Source organism: Cajanus cajan, chromosome 10, assembly GCF_000230855.2.
Source record: "Cajanus cajan strain Asha chromosome 10, NIPB_CcT2T_4, whole genome shotgun sequence".
In the NCBI taxonomy this organism is placed as follows: domain Eukaryota; kingdom Viridiplantae; phylum Streptophyta; class Magnoliopsida; order Fabales; family Fabaceae; genus Cajanus; species Cajanus cajan.
In genome coordinates, this window is record NC_138526.1 from 46,088,906 (window position 1) to 46,104,045 (window position 15,140).

Genomic DNA, 15,140 nt, shown 5'->3' on the forward strand with positions numbered 1-15,140 from the left:
TGTTGAAAATATGTTTAATTATTTTTACATAAGAATCTATTCCCTAAGTTTAAAAGGTTTTGATTTTATCCTCTAACTTTCAAAGGTTTTACTATGATTTCTTAAAGTATTTTTGTTAAACTAAATGAGTAAGTGGGTTCTTTTAGAAGACACTTTAATGACTAATTTAGCCTAATAAAGATATTTTATGATGAAAAATTAAAATTTTAAAATCAAATAATTGTAATAAAAGGCAAAAATTAAATTAAGGTACTAATTAAAGTTTCAATTTAGGCTGAATTTTATTCTCATTGTCTACACCAACAAAAGAAAATCCATAACTATGACATGTTTTCTCTGTTAGAAATTTTATTTCTAATAATTATTGTGGGCTACATATATTATTTGTAGTATTTATATTAGTTATTTACATTTAGTTGAACTCAATAAAAGTGATCTAATTTTAGTGAGTCTTTAGACTGCCAACAGGAAAAACTGATATGGGCCCAAATAAGTGGAAACCAGATTTGGCCCGTTAGGGGTTAATGGGAACCTTAATAGGTTTAAAATCATAAAGATGGTCATGGTCCCCAATATGCCAAACAGAAACACACGTCTCTCTGTCTCCCCATCAGAAGAGTAACATCAAGTCCCATCAAGGAATCCAGTGATTTGGCTGAGGAAGATCATTGCACCAAAAGACTATTTTGCTGTAACCTTTTGATCAACGTCAATGGATACAGGTACGTATTATTAACATTAACTCTATAATCTTTTTTTTTTGGGTACATATTAACTCTGTAATTTGAGACAACGGTTCTTAATATTGATTAATGGAAAATTTCTATTTGGCTTAAGAAATTTATCCCAACAAGTGGTATCAGAGCTCCCGTTGTTATTACGTTATGGGGTTCTAAAGTGTATTGTTACAATTTTTTTTTTCTTTCTTCATTGACAATACGTGTATTTGAATGCGTTAGTCAGTTTTACTTTTTTTTGCTTCAATTTGGTTTAATTGATTATACGGATAAAACGATCGATTAAAAATTGAATTTTTATTAAAGATAATTTTTGTGAAATTGTATAATTTTCTGTAAATGTTATGTATTTATATATGTAACAATTTTGCGTGCGATGAAACTCTGATGTGATTTTGTTTTATTTCACGTTTTTTCAATCTTTATTTTTTACTTTCTTTTTTTTTACATTGAAGAAGAAATTGAAAGTGTTCCTGTGTTAGGATACACACTCCAATTATCCTTGTTGTAGTAGGTCGGGTCTTGGGTCTCGGTCTTCTCGTTCAATCCGGGCGGTCCGAAGCGAGAGGGGGGGGGGTGCCTGCAAAGACACTCCAACGCTCAAGTAAGTACTCGGCGTAATAAATGCGGTAGGTCAAAAATAGTTGCGTACCTCTCAGGAGTTCTATTTATAGGTGTTCGTGTTGGGCCGTGATTATGGGTTGGGCCCCGGGAAATTAGGGGACTGATCCGAAGTTTATGCTAATTAATTTACTTGTAATTAATCCTGGTAATGACGTTGACCTTGGCCGACTGTACCGACAAGTTCTGTACGTTCGTGTGGGGTCGGCGGTGTCGAGTACTCGGCGGGTTCGGGTACGCAAAGCGTTCGGATTGCTCGTCCTGTTCGGCACCATACGGTATACAACCCCCTCAGCGTCGAGGATAGAAAAGACGAAGACGGTAAAGAAAACTTAGCCATTGAACGCCTGGCTTTCGGGTAGGTCGGCCTTATTTCTCGCGAGTCTTGAATTCGGGGGGGGGGGGGGTTTAATCTCCTGAAGTAACGCCGCACCGAGCTGTGTCGATGAGCCGAACCCTCCTTGGATTACGCGTTGTGAAATCGACGCGTGGACTCCGGTGGAGGGCTCCTAGAGTTGACAAGGTGGCCTGGAAATCATGCCGAGATTTCTGATAGAAGCGACCTGAAAATGCTCAAATTTGAGGTCGTGCCGTGGCCTTTTTAGATGTTGGGGGCCGATACCGAGGCCGCCGAGATGAGTGGGCCTCAAATGTTGGAATTAATTGTTGTGCCGAGGTCTTTTTAGATGTTGGGGGCCGATACCGAGACCGCCGAGATGAGTGGGCCTCAAATGTTGGAATTAATTGTTGTGCCGAGACCTCATTATGTGTTGAAGGTCATGCCGAGGTTGAAACGAATGTGACTTGCCACGTGGGCCTTGGCGGTTATGGGCCCAACGGTTATTTAATCTGGACCGTTGGATGTTCTAGATCGAACGGTCCCGGTCTTGCTGAGGCTTTTCACCTTCCCCGTTTACCTCACCTATAAATAGGGGGAGGGGGGGTCTGAGAATTTACTTGCTGTAAATTCTCCGAGCTCTCTCGCAATCAGATTCGACCGAGCTAACCGAGTAAGGTAAATTTTGTATTCGTTATTTTTTAGCAATAAATGGATAGGGGATATTCCTCGGCAATGAGTTGGACGTCCTCGGAGAGTTCGGACACTAATTCAAGTAGAGGGGGGTCGGGGTCAAGTGAGATATCTAGGCTGCCGCCTCTGCAGTGCGAGGTAGTGTTTCCTTCCGACCGCCCCGAGCCAGAAGATAGTGGGGATGAGGTGGTTGAGATCTCGGCACCGCCGAATCTAGGTATAGCCCTGGCGCGAGCTGTCGAAGTTGACAAGAGGGGGGTGAGCTTGGTCGGGGTAGGGCCTGCCGACGTGGAGATTCAGGGGGGTGTAAGGGAAGTGGTCGGTGGTGATCGAGGTAAACGTAAGGTCATCTCGAGACCTAAGCCGAGAGCGAGGATTGATTATGGCTCTCTGGAGATGTCGGGGTATGAATGGGTAGACGGAGAGGTCGGCATATATTTCTCCAAGTGGTCTGACCAAGCCATGCTAGACACCTTTGTTTCTTTGGAGAAGTGTTTTGGCAGTGGAGACGGAGAATTTCCTTTGCTTGCCGAGGCGTGCGAGGACGATGGGCCGAACACTGATTTCGTCTTTCTGGAACCAGGTGACGACGAGGCCGACTACTTCTACGCCTACATGTGCTGGTTCGAAGATCTCGGGGTCCAATTGCCATTTGATGATTTCCAGATGGGTGTGCTCCGAGTGCTTAATGTTGCGCCGACCCAATTACATCCGAATGCCTGGGCGGCAATGCAGGCATTCCGAAACCTCTGTCTATGCTTAGGACTCACGCCTCGGCCGTTGGCGTTTCTATATTTTAATACGTGTCGGCCGAGTAAACCGGTGAAGTGGGTATCGTTGTCTCGGGTGCCGAAGCGTGGGTTTCTTCAAGCCTTCACCTCGTCTTACAAAGGGTTTAAGAGTGGGTTTTTTAAGGTTCGTTGGGGGTCGGACATGAGAGATTGTTTCTATGATCGCGAAAACACTCCCCTATTCCCCTTCTACTGGACGAGGCGTCCGACTCGTTACGAGGCTATATCAAAATCAAAACTCCCTGCCGAGGACATAGAGATTGTAGAACTCCTCGACCAACTGCCGAAGGAACTACCCGTCCGAAGCCTCCTGGATATTTTCGAGACGTCTCATTTTGAGATGGTCTTGCTAGGTATGTACCTTAGGCTTCGGTAATGTAGCACCGTTTTTAATTGATGTTAAAATTTGCTTTGTTGTAGGATTGATGGCCGGAGGCAAACTTGACGTGGTCGCGATGCTCGCCAAGAGGGCGAAGGAAGCAAAGGAGAGCGGGAAGGTGCCGCCGGCAAGGTCGGCCCTCAAGGCAAAACGAGACAAGCCTCCTCAAGTCCTGATTCCAGCGTCCGATCCCAAAAAGAAAGGGGGGTCGTCTAGGGTTCGGGCGGCCGAACAAAACCTTGAGTCGGAACGACCGAGCACTTCCTCCAAGCGGCCGAAGCAGCTATCACTGGATCAAACAGGGTGTGGGGCCTTCGCCATTTCTGCTGTTGTTGCGGGGTCCAACTTCCTAGCTTCGGACGTGCAGGTCGAGAACTTGGTCAGTCTCGACGTTACTACCGGGGGAGGACTTCAATACTTGGAGGGGATGTCAACGGAGGCCGAGTACAAGCTATTCTGCGAGCTTGATGCTCGGACTTCCCTTGTGGCCAAGCATGTGATGATGAGGTCGGCTGTCTCGGCCGAGAGGCTCCAAAGCCGTTTGAAAGATGCTGAGGCGACGGTGAAAGATGCCTTGAGTGCTAATGCCAAGGCCACTGAATCGGCTGAGGAATTGAAGAAAGCCGCCGATGCGTATCACAGGGAGGCCGATGACTTGAAGCTGACCGTGCAAAAGATGAAGGTCGACGCCGCCGCTGCTGCAAACGAGATCGCCCGGCTTAAGGAGTCGGCTGCGCAGTTCGAGGCCGAGGCCACCGAGCAAATTCTCTCTCAACGTGACGCCGGCTTCCATCATGCTGTTCGGCAGGCTTATCACTTTTGCGACGTCCCGGCTGACTTTCAGTTTGATTTTAGTCGGGACTTCTTGGGTGGCAAGTTTATGAGCTACGCCGAGTTCCCCCAAGGAGCCGAGCCAGATGCCGAGGCCCCGCGCCAGAATATGTCTAGTCGGGCCCCGGTGCAATCAACTGGGGAAGATGACCAAATAATTGATGTCGTTGGAGACGGGACCCCGGTGGAGCCGGCGGTTGAATAGGATCGGCTTGTATAGCCTGCTAGGTTTAGGGATTACTTGTAATTTGGCCGGTAGCGTCTTTTGTTAGCTCGGCCTTAGGTGTCGGGGGTGTAGGCTGATTTAATTTTTTGTAAGTAGTCATTTTGATCGGCACTAATTAATAGAAATTTATTTCAAGCTGATGAACCGAACGCGCCTCAACCGAGGGTTTTTTCACAACGCGATAGAAACAAAACTTGTGCGAGCGACCGGCTCAATCTGCCATTATTAATAATGAGAGTGCATTTGAATGCTAAGTTAAAATGAATCGGCCTCGGCTTAACCGAGGGTTTTCCCTTTTTCAACTCGGTGGAAATGAAAACTTTTCGAGAGGTCGGCTAGGTCGGCCATAAGTGATGTCACCGCCATGTATGGTGCGTAGCGGGTTCTTGTTCTACTTACGCGAGTAGGAGGTAGCTCGGCCAAATCGTGATGGGCCCGACCCATTGGGAGTCGGGGCGTTATGTTGGGTTTGGATACTGGTGGTATGCTACTCGGCCTAGATGCGTTCTTAACCGAGGGGGTACTCGGTAGGAAAACCTGTTGGGCTCGGTAGAACGTCGAAGTGGTCGGCCGAGGGATGCTCGGCGTTGGTGCGTGAGTAACGTTTGGCCCAGGTGCATCCTTAGCCGAGGAGGGTACTCGGCACGGAAACCTGTCGGGCTCGGTGGAACGTCGAAGTGGTCGGCCGAGGGATGCTCGGCGTTGGTGCGTGAGTAACGTTTGACCCAGGTGCATCCTTAGCCGAGGAGGGTACTCGGCAGGGAAACCTGTCGGGCTCGGTGGAACATCGAAGTGGTCGGCCGAGGGATGCTCGGCGTTGGTGCGTGAGTAACGTTTGGCCCAGGTGCATCCTTAGCCGAGGAGGGTACTCGGCAGGGAAACCTGTCGGGCTCGGTGGAACGTCGAAATGGTCGGCCGAGGATTGCTCGGCGTTGGTACGTGTAACGTTCGGCCTAGGTGCATCCTTAGCCGAGGAGGGTACTCGGCAGGGAAACCTGTCGGACTCGGTAGAACGTCGAAGTGGTCGGCCGAGGATTGCTCGGCGTTTGTACGTGTCGATCGAGATCGAATTCCGCATCATTGTGGTCTACATATGCATAATATTGGATGAGGAAAGATAATGAAATAAGTTTTTTATTAATTAAGTGCCTCGTTAAAAACCTTGCCGACCCAAAACCCTCCTTAGGGACAAAAGAGTCGGTCAAGGAAAAGAGTGCACTAGTACATCAGCTGTAATACATCTTTAGGTGAGTTGAGTTCCAAGTTCTAGGGATAAGCTTTCCGGACAGGTGCTCCAGCTTGAATGCTCCGTTATTCAGGTTGTGTCGGACTCGGAAGGGCCCATCCCAGTTTGGGGCGAGCTTCCCTTGCTTCGGATCTTTCCTCGCTTCGCCCGTGGCTCTCCAAACGAGATCTCCTTCTCCGAATGCTCGAGGCTTCACCTTGCTGTCGAACCTTCTCTTGTATCGTTGTTTGGTGGCCTCGGCCACAACCAGTGCTCGGTCTCGAACCTCCTCTATCGCGTCTAGGTTTGTTCGGAGTTCGACTTCGTTGTTTGCCTCATCAAAGTGGGTTCGGCGGAATGACGGTTCCCCGATTTCCACTGGGATCATCGCATCGGAACCATAAGCCATGCGAAAAGGGGTCTCCTGCGTAGTCGATTGGGGGGTACATCGGTATGCCCAGAGCACCTCGGGTAGTTGCTCGGCCCATGCTCCCTTTGCCTCCCCTAGCCGTTTCTTTAATTCTGCTAGGATGACCTTGTTGGCCGACTCGGCCTGCCCATTTGTTTGTGGATGTTCCACCGAGGTAAACTTGTGTTGTACTCCTAGGCCAGCCAGGAACTCGTTGAGTTTTCGATCGGTGAATTGAAGGCCGTTGTCGGTCACTAGCGTGTGAGGGACGCCGAAGCGGGTGATGACGTTTTTCCATAGGAATTTTTGAACCTGGAGGGCGGAGATGCATGCCAGGGGTTCGGCCTCAATCCACTTGGTAAACAAATCCACGGCTACGATGAGGAACTTGCATTGTCCCTTGGCAATCGGAAATGGTCCTAGTATGTCGGCTCCCCAGGTAGCGAATGGCCATGCGGGGGGAATGCAATGTAGTTGCTCGGCCGGCTGGTGGATTAGGTTCCCATGCTTCTGACACGGTAGACACTTCTTCACAAACGCTGCACAGTCGGTGCTCATGGTCGGCCAGTAGTATCCGGCCCGTAAGAGCTTGGAGACAGTTGTCCTTGCTCCTGAGTGCAGGCCGCAGATTCCCTCGTGCACCTCTCTCGTCACATAATCGGCTTCATGGAGGTCGAGACATTTTAGCAGCGGGGTAGAGAAACCACGTTTGTACAGTTGCCCGACAATGATAGTATATCTACTGGCTTGGGTTCGCAAACGTTTGGCCTCGGCTGGATCGTCTGGTGTGACCCCGTCAATGATGAAAGCTTTGATTTCGGCTCGCCAGTCTGGGGGATCTTTCGGTGCGGTGTGGTCGGCATCGACATTTGCTATCAACTCCGTGACAACACTGGGGTGGTCGATCTCCTGTTGGATGATGGTTCTCAAGTGATCTGGTTTTTTGGTTGTGGCTAGCCTAGCCAACCGGTCGGCTCGAGTGTTGTTCTCTCGTGGGATGTGCTCGACCGACACCTCCTGGAAGTTTGACTTCAGCCCTTGATAAGTGTGGTAGTATTTCATCATCACGTGGTCCTTGACCTGGAAATTACCACCTACTTGTTCGGCCACAACCTTAGAATCGGTCAGACATTTGATTCTCGTCGCGCCCATGTCTTCGGCTAATCTGAGCCCGGCTATCAAGGCTTCGTACTCGGCCTGATTGTTGGAGGCTTTGAATCGAAAACGCAGGGATTGCTCCAAAGTAATGCCCTTCGGCCCCTCTAAGATTACACCTACTCCGCTCCCCTGGCTGTTTGAGGAGCCGTCCACGTGGAGGGTCCACCATTGTTCTTCGAAGTGGCCGTGGGGGTGTAACTCGTTCACGAAGTCGGCCAGGCATTGCGCTTTGATCGGCCCTCTCGGCTTGTATGCAATGTCAAATTGCGAGAGTTCGACAGCCCATGCCATCATCCTCCCAGCGAGTTCGGGTTTTCCTAGGACTTTGGAAACCGGGCAATCGGTGTGCACGACCATTCAGTGGCTCTGAAAGTAGTGTCTCAAACGTCGGGAGGTATGTACCAATCCGAGAGCGACTTTTTCAATAAGTTGGTATCGGGTCTCGGAATCCTGAAGAAGTCGGCTAACGAAATAGACGGGAACCTGAGAGCCTCCCTTTTCTTGTACCAGAACCGAGCTGATTGCTTCGTCTGATACGGCTAAGTATACCAACAGCGGATCCAAACGGTCCGGTCTCGTCAGGGTCGGAGGGGTCGCCAAAGCTGTTTTCAATGCCGCGAAGGCCTCTTCGCATGATTCGTTCCATGCGAAAGTCGACGCCTTTTTCAAGAGCTTCGTCATCGGACTGATTTTGTCGCCTAGCCGAGGAGGAATCGGGACAGGGCAACCAGTCTTCCAGAGAGGCGCTACAATTCCTTCAGGCTGCTCGGGCTCCGCATATCTATTACAGCTTGGCATTTGTCTCGGTTAGCTTCTATGCCTCTCGATGATAGCATAAAGCCGAGAAATTTACCTCCCTTAACCCCGAAAGTGCACTTCTCGGGGTTGAGTCGCATGTTATGTTTACGCAATGCTCCGAATGCTTCGGCGAGGTCGGCCGCGTGATCTTCCATGGAGTTAGATTTCACCACCATATCGTCCACATAAATCTCGATGTTGCGGCCGATTTGATCTCGGAATACCTTGTCCATCAACCTCTGATAGGTTGCCCCAGCGTTCTTCAACCCGAACGGCATTACCTTGTAACAAAAATTGGCGCTTTCGGTGATGAACGCCGTTTTTTTCCTCGTCGGCCGGGTGCATTTTTATTTGGTTATAGCCTGAATATGCATCCAAGAAGCTGAAGATTGCGTGCCCTGACGCACCGTCTACAAGCCGATCAATACAAGGGAGCGGGTATGCATCCTTCAGGCAGGCTTTATTGAGGTCGGTGTAGTCGGTACACATTCTCCATTTGCCATTTGACTTCTTGACCAGAACTACATTTGCCAGCCACGTGGTGTAGGTAACTTCTCGGATGAACTTTGCTTGCAATAGTTTTTGCACCTCAACATTTGCAGCCCTTCGTTTCTCGTCTCCCATTTTCCTTTTCTTTTGGGCTATCGGTCGGGCGTCTCGGCACACTGCTAATCGGTGACACAAGAAACCAGGGTCTATCCTAGGCATGTCTGACGCCGTCCAAGCAAACAAGTCTTTGTTGTCTCGGACAGTTTGCCTGACTCGGTTTGCATCAGTTTCGCTCAACTGGGATCCTATTTGGGTGATTTGTTCGGGTGATCGGCCGAGCTGGAAAGGGACGAGGTCTTCGGCGGCCTCAATTCGTTCCACTTCCCCTAAACTAGGATCGAGGTCGATGCTCTCGGCTGTCTCCTGTCTAACCACGTTTACCCTTCTCGCTGTCGCGGGTGGCTCGGCCAGAGGCTGCACCTTCAGGCTAGAGAGGTAACACTCCCTTGCAGTTTTTTGGTCCGCATGCACGGTGATCACCTCCTGCTTATCCCTCGATGGAAATTTCATGCACAGGTGGGGGGTCGAAACAATTGCCCCCAACGTGTTGATCGAGGGTCGGCCCAGTAGAACATTGTACGACGTGTTGGCGTGTACCACGATGTATCGGATCTTGATCTCTCGGGAAGTCTTTTGGTCGAACCCGAAACGGGTATACAGGTCGATGCACCCTCTCGTCATCACTCTTTCGCCAGAAAAACCGACCAGGGGTTCGTGATATGGCTCTAAGCTCTCCTCGGGAATCCCTAGCTGCACAAAAGTATTCCAGTACAAGATGTCGGCGGAGCTCCCTTGGTCGACCAGGGTTTTCTTCACGATGCAGTTGTGCATCTCGACTGAAATCACCATAGGGTCGTCTTGGATGGGGTCGACACCACGAAAGTCTCGGTCCGAGAATGTGATGGTCGGCATCCTCGGTGCTTTCTGTTGGTTCACGGTATTTACATCTCGGACTGCTCGGAGGTGCCGCTTTCTAGCCGAAGAGGTGGAGCCTCCTCCGGCGAAACCCCCGGCGATCGTGTTTATTATCTTTCTCGGCCGAGTGTTGTCTTCTCTTGAATTTCGTGAATGGTCCTTCCTTTCGGTCGAACGGGGCCTGTGACGTCGATCCCTTGGTGGTGACGTTCGCCGACTGTATTCTTCGTCTCTCCCTCTTGGTCGGTGGTCTTGCGGTGAGACAAAGTTCTTCAGGTGACCTTGCTTGATAAGGTCCTCAAGCTTGTCCTTTAGCGCCGAGCATTCTTCCGTCGAGTGCCCCCGGTTTCGGTGGAATCGGCATGCTTTCGCCTTGTCCGCCCTTGGGGGCGTGTTCGCTCTTTTCGGAATTATCAAGATTTCCGACGAGAGGGCTTGCTCCAATACCTTAGCCCTGCTAGCGTTGAGGGGAGTGTACGTTGTGTAACGAGGTCCTCTCGGGGGGCGGGAATTTGAGGGGTCGGCATTGATCTTTTTTGTTGGTTCCCGGCTAGATTCCTTCCGGTTGTAATTCTCCTCGGCTCTAGCTTGATTTCTTGTTTCGGCCAACTCTTCCATTTGCATGTATTTTTCAGCTCGGCGTCGGAGATCATTCATGTCCACAGGTGGCTTTTTGCATAAGCTATTGACGAATGGTCCCGGCCTGAGGGCAGTGCTCAACCGATCCAGCGCCACGGCTGGGTTGAGATCACCGATCTCCATGGCAATCCTGTTGAACCGGTCCATGAAACATCTCAGACTCTCTTTCTTCTCCTGACGCACTCCCGCTAAAGCCAACGAGGTCGTCCTGTACGGCTTGCTCGTCGCAAATTGCAAAGTGAACTGGGATGACAACTCGCCAAACGAGTCGATGGAAGAGTTCGGCAACCTGGTGAACCAGTTTAGAGCTCTTCCTTTCAGTGAGGTGGGAAATATTCGGCACAGGGCCGAGTCGTCTTGGGTGGAGAGAGTTGCCTGCGTCAGGAAAACATTTAGGTGTTCGTCGGGGTCGGAAGTTCCGTCATATTTCTCAATTGGGAGGTTTTTCCAATGATCCATGAGGGTTGTTTCCATTATTCTCCGTGAAAAGGGATGTCTTAGGGAATGGACGGTGGTTTCGGCCCTGTTGGCTATCAATGAGGTGCTCGGCATTCGAGTTACCGGCTCAGTCGGGGCGTGATAGGCAGATTCTTCCACGGCTGTGGGGGTGGACGGCACACAAGTTTGGTTCAGGTTCCGGAGTTCGGCATTCTGCCGCTGTAACTCGGCTAGCTCCCGGGCGTCGGTTTCTCTTTGCCTGCGTATGGTGGCCATTTCTTCCCGCAACGCGCGGAGGTCGTCTTGTAAATTTGGTTGGGTTTGATCAGTATTCGGCTGGACCTGCTGTATCACGGGTTCCGGTTGAGTTTGGGGCATTCCGTACGGGTAACGCTCTTGGTTAGTCATGGCGGGATTGGCTTCGGTATTAACGTTGTGAGTCGGTTGGGTCGTTGTTGATTGTCCTTTGCGGGTCACTACCATATCTCGGTCTCAGTCGTAGAGTTAAGAAAGGGGCTGAAAACGTCTCTTCGGCCCCACGGTGGGCGCCAAATGTTCCTGTGTTAGGATACACACTCCAATTATCCTTGTTGTAGTAGGTCGGGTCTTGGGTCTCGGTCTTCTCGTTCAATCCGGGCGGTCCGAAGCGAGAGGGGGGGGTGCCTGCAAAGACACTCCAACGCTCAAGTAAGTACTCGGCGTAATAAATGCGGTAGGTCAAAAATAGTTGCGTACCTCTCAGGAGTTCTATTTATAGGTGTTCGTGTTGGGCCGTGATTATGGGTTGGGCCCCGGGAAATTAGGAGACTGATCCGAAGTTTATGCTAATTAATTTACTTGTAATTAAGCCTGGTAATGACGTTGACCTTGTCCGACTGTACCGACAAGTTCTGTACGTTCGTGTGGGGTCGGCGGTGTCGGGTACTCGGCGGGTTCGGGTACGCAAAGCGTTCGGATTGCTCGTCCTGTTCGGCACCATACGGTATAGAAAGGAAGCATGACTCAATTCTTTCATTACTTTCACCGTTTGTTTTATTTATTCATTCATTATTAATAATTTGCAGACGGTGTGTCGTTTCTGGATATATATATATAAAAGTATAGAAACGTTTTTTTTTTTATATATTGCTGAGATTTTTTTTTTTGGATATGCAATATAAATATTCCTCGTTGATTTGTTATGGCCGTTTATGCTTTATGACCATTTATGTTGAATCGTATCCAAGAGCTATATATATTCACCTTTATTATGTTTACATTTCGGCGATAAATGGTCATATTAATTTATAAGGAATATTGTAATTTTGGCAAATTATAGACTCTCTTTATTAATTAATTTGTTTAGTAATTTTTTAATTAAATAAATTGATGTAGTATATTGCCAAAACAATTCCTATTACAGAAATTAATTTGATTAAAAATTACAATAGATGTTAGTATGAGATTATTTATGCAATTTGTGCACATCTCAAAGGAAGACACAATTTGGCCAAATAATAACATGCTTGTGATGATGAATATGTGACAATTATAAAGTTACAATCATGTAAATAATAGTCGGTCCAAAGAAAGGCTATTATTTGACAGAATTAATTGTCAATATTTGATCGTTGCATTGAGAGTACCACTAACAAGTTAATTTGTATATCCAAAGACAAAGAATTAATGTTGTGCTCGGTATCTTGTAATGGGTCTATTATGTTAATAATCTGCATGTTTTATTTATTTTATTTTGTGAGCATGTAATTAAATTAAATTTTTTTTTCTATGTTCTATTACAGTTGTTGTTGCTAGTGCTGTTAACTTATCTGCTCAAATTAATTGTATACCCATGCATAATGGGACAAACTTTAAGGCCTGGAAGGAAGCAGTTGAGATAATTCTTGGTTGCATGGATCTTGATCTTGCACTTCGGGCTGAGAAACCCACTCCAAATCCGGAAAACCCGGATGAGGATAAGGTTGAAAAGTGGGAATGCTCAAACCGAATGTGTTTGATGATCATGAAGTGATCTGTTCCAGAAGTTTTTCGGGGCTCTATTTCTGAGAGCCAAAATGCTAAAGGCTTCCTTGATGCTGTTGAGCAGTATTTCACCAGTAATGAGAAATCTGATGCAAGCATTTTGCTTGCTAAACTTATCTCTATGAGATACAAAGGTAAAGGAAACATAAGGGAGTACATTATGAAAATGTCTAATCTCGCGTCAAAACTAAAAGCACTAAAGTTAGACCTGTCTGATGTCTTGCTCGTGCATCTAGTTTTGATTTCTCTTCCTACACACTTTGGCAATTCAAGGTGAGTTATAATACTCAGAAAAATAAATGGACCTTGAATGAATTGATTTCTCACTGTGTGCAAGAGGAGGAAAGGCAGCAAAGAGAAAAGACTGAAAATGCTCATTTAGCGTCAAGCTCTCAGAATACGAAGAGAAAGAATAATAAGGATGTTGTAGAAAGGACTTCTCAGCAAAAGAAAGTCAAAAAGGATGAGAATACACCTACTTGCTTCTTCTGCAAGAAGCCTGGGCACATGAAGAAAGAGTGTCCCAAGTACGCCTCTTGGCGTGTAAAGAAAGGTAATTTTCTCTCTTTTGTTTGTTCTGAAGTTAATTTGGCTTTTGTACCACATGATACTTGGTGGGTAGATTCTGGTGCTACTACTCACATTAGTGTATCCATGCAGGGTTGCCTTTGGAGCCGACCGCCAAGTGATAATGAAAGATTTATATATATGGGTTATGGCAACAAGGTCACAGTAGAGGCTATTGGAACATTTAGATTACAGTTAAAAACTGGATTTCATTTGGATTTATTTGAGACTTTTGTTGTACCGTCTTTTAGGCAGAATTTAATTTCTATTTCTAGTTTGGACAAATTTGGTTTTTCTTGTTCATTTGGAAATAATAAATTTAGTCTCTATCAAAATTCAAATGTTGTTGGTTCTGGTTCTTTAATTGATAATTTATACTTACTAGATGTAGTTAGTTCCAATAAAGAAAATTTTAACATTGATTCTGGTGGTACGAAGCGTAAAATAAATGAGAACTCAGCCACCTTATGGCATAAGCATTTAGGCCATATCTCTAAACAGAGAATTCAGAGGCTTGTGTTGGATGAGATTCTTGAATCCTTTAACTTGTCAGACTTTGAGGTTTGCGTTGAATGTATTAAGGGTAAACAAACAAATTCTAGAAAATTAGGTGCCGAAAGGGCTAAGGACGTTTTGGAATTAATTCACACAGATATTTGTGGATCATTCCCTACGGCATCTTGGAATGGGCAACAATATTTCATTACGTTCATAGATGATTATTCAAGGTACGACTACCTATTTTTAATTCATGAGAAGTCTCAATCCCTAGATGTTTTCAAATCTTTTAAAGCTGAATTTGAGCTTCAACTTGGAAAGAAAATTAAGGCTGTCAAATCTGATCATGGTGGTGAATATTACCATAGATATGATTGATCAGGTGAACGTCCAAGGCCTTTTGCGCTTTTCCTAAGGGAATGTGGCATCGTTCCTCAGTATACTATGCTTGGGAAACCAGGCATGAACGGTGTTGCAGAACGTAGAAACATGGCTCTTAAGGATATGGTGAGAAGTATAATTAGTCATTCTTCCTTACCAGAGTCATTGTGGAGAAGCGCTTAAGACTGCAGTCTACATCCTAAATAGGGTACCAAGTAAAGCAGTTAACAAAACTCCTTATGAGCTATGGACGGGTAAAAGGCCAAGTCTAAAAGCATTTACACATTTGGGGTTGTCCGGCTGAAGCGCGTCCTTATAGGCCGCATGAAAGCAAGCTGGAGTCAATGACTGTTAGCTGTTATTTTGTTGGTTATCCTGAACGCTCTCGAGACTATAAATTTTACAATCCCACTACTAGATCATTCTTTGAGACGGGAAATGCGAGATTCCTTGAGGATGTTGAGTTTGGGAAGGAAGAGAACATAAGAAATGTTGTCTTTGAGGAAGAACCTATCATTGACAGTGATCAAGTCCTCGTGCCTATTATTATTCCAGTACCTACCCCAGTAATAGGTGACAATCATGGAGTTATTCCTGACATTGTCCCTACACAAGACAATATTGAGGTTCTCCCTCAAATACCTATAGAGCAAGCTCAACAATCTCAAGAAGTGCCATTAAGGAAAGGAAAAGTGCAATTCCAGATGATTACATTTTGTTTTTTCAAGAACATGAGGATGGCATTGGTTTAATAAAGGATGATCCAATCAACTTCTGGCAAGCTATGCAAAGTTATAGCTCTCAAAAGTGGATTGATGCCATGAAGGATGAGATGAAATCTATGCAAGACAACGATGTTTGGGATCTCGTTGAATTACTTGAAGGTGTGAAACCTATTGGTTGTAAATGGATATTTAAAACCAAGA

At 46.9% G+C, this 15,140-nt stretch overlaps 1 pseudogene; it reads right to left on the reverse strand.

Annotated features, from left to right (window-relative positions):
• Positions 1-7,553: 7,553 nt before the first annotated feature.
• LOC145952814 (uncharacterized) lies at positions 7,554-11,848 on the reverse strand (annotated as a pseudogene).
• Between the last annotated feature and the right edge of the window lie 3,292 nt (positions 11,849-15,140).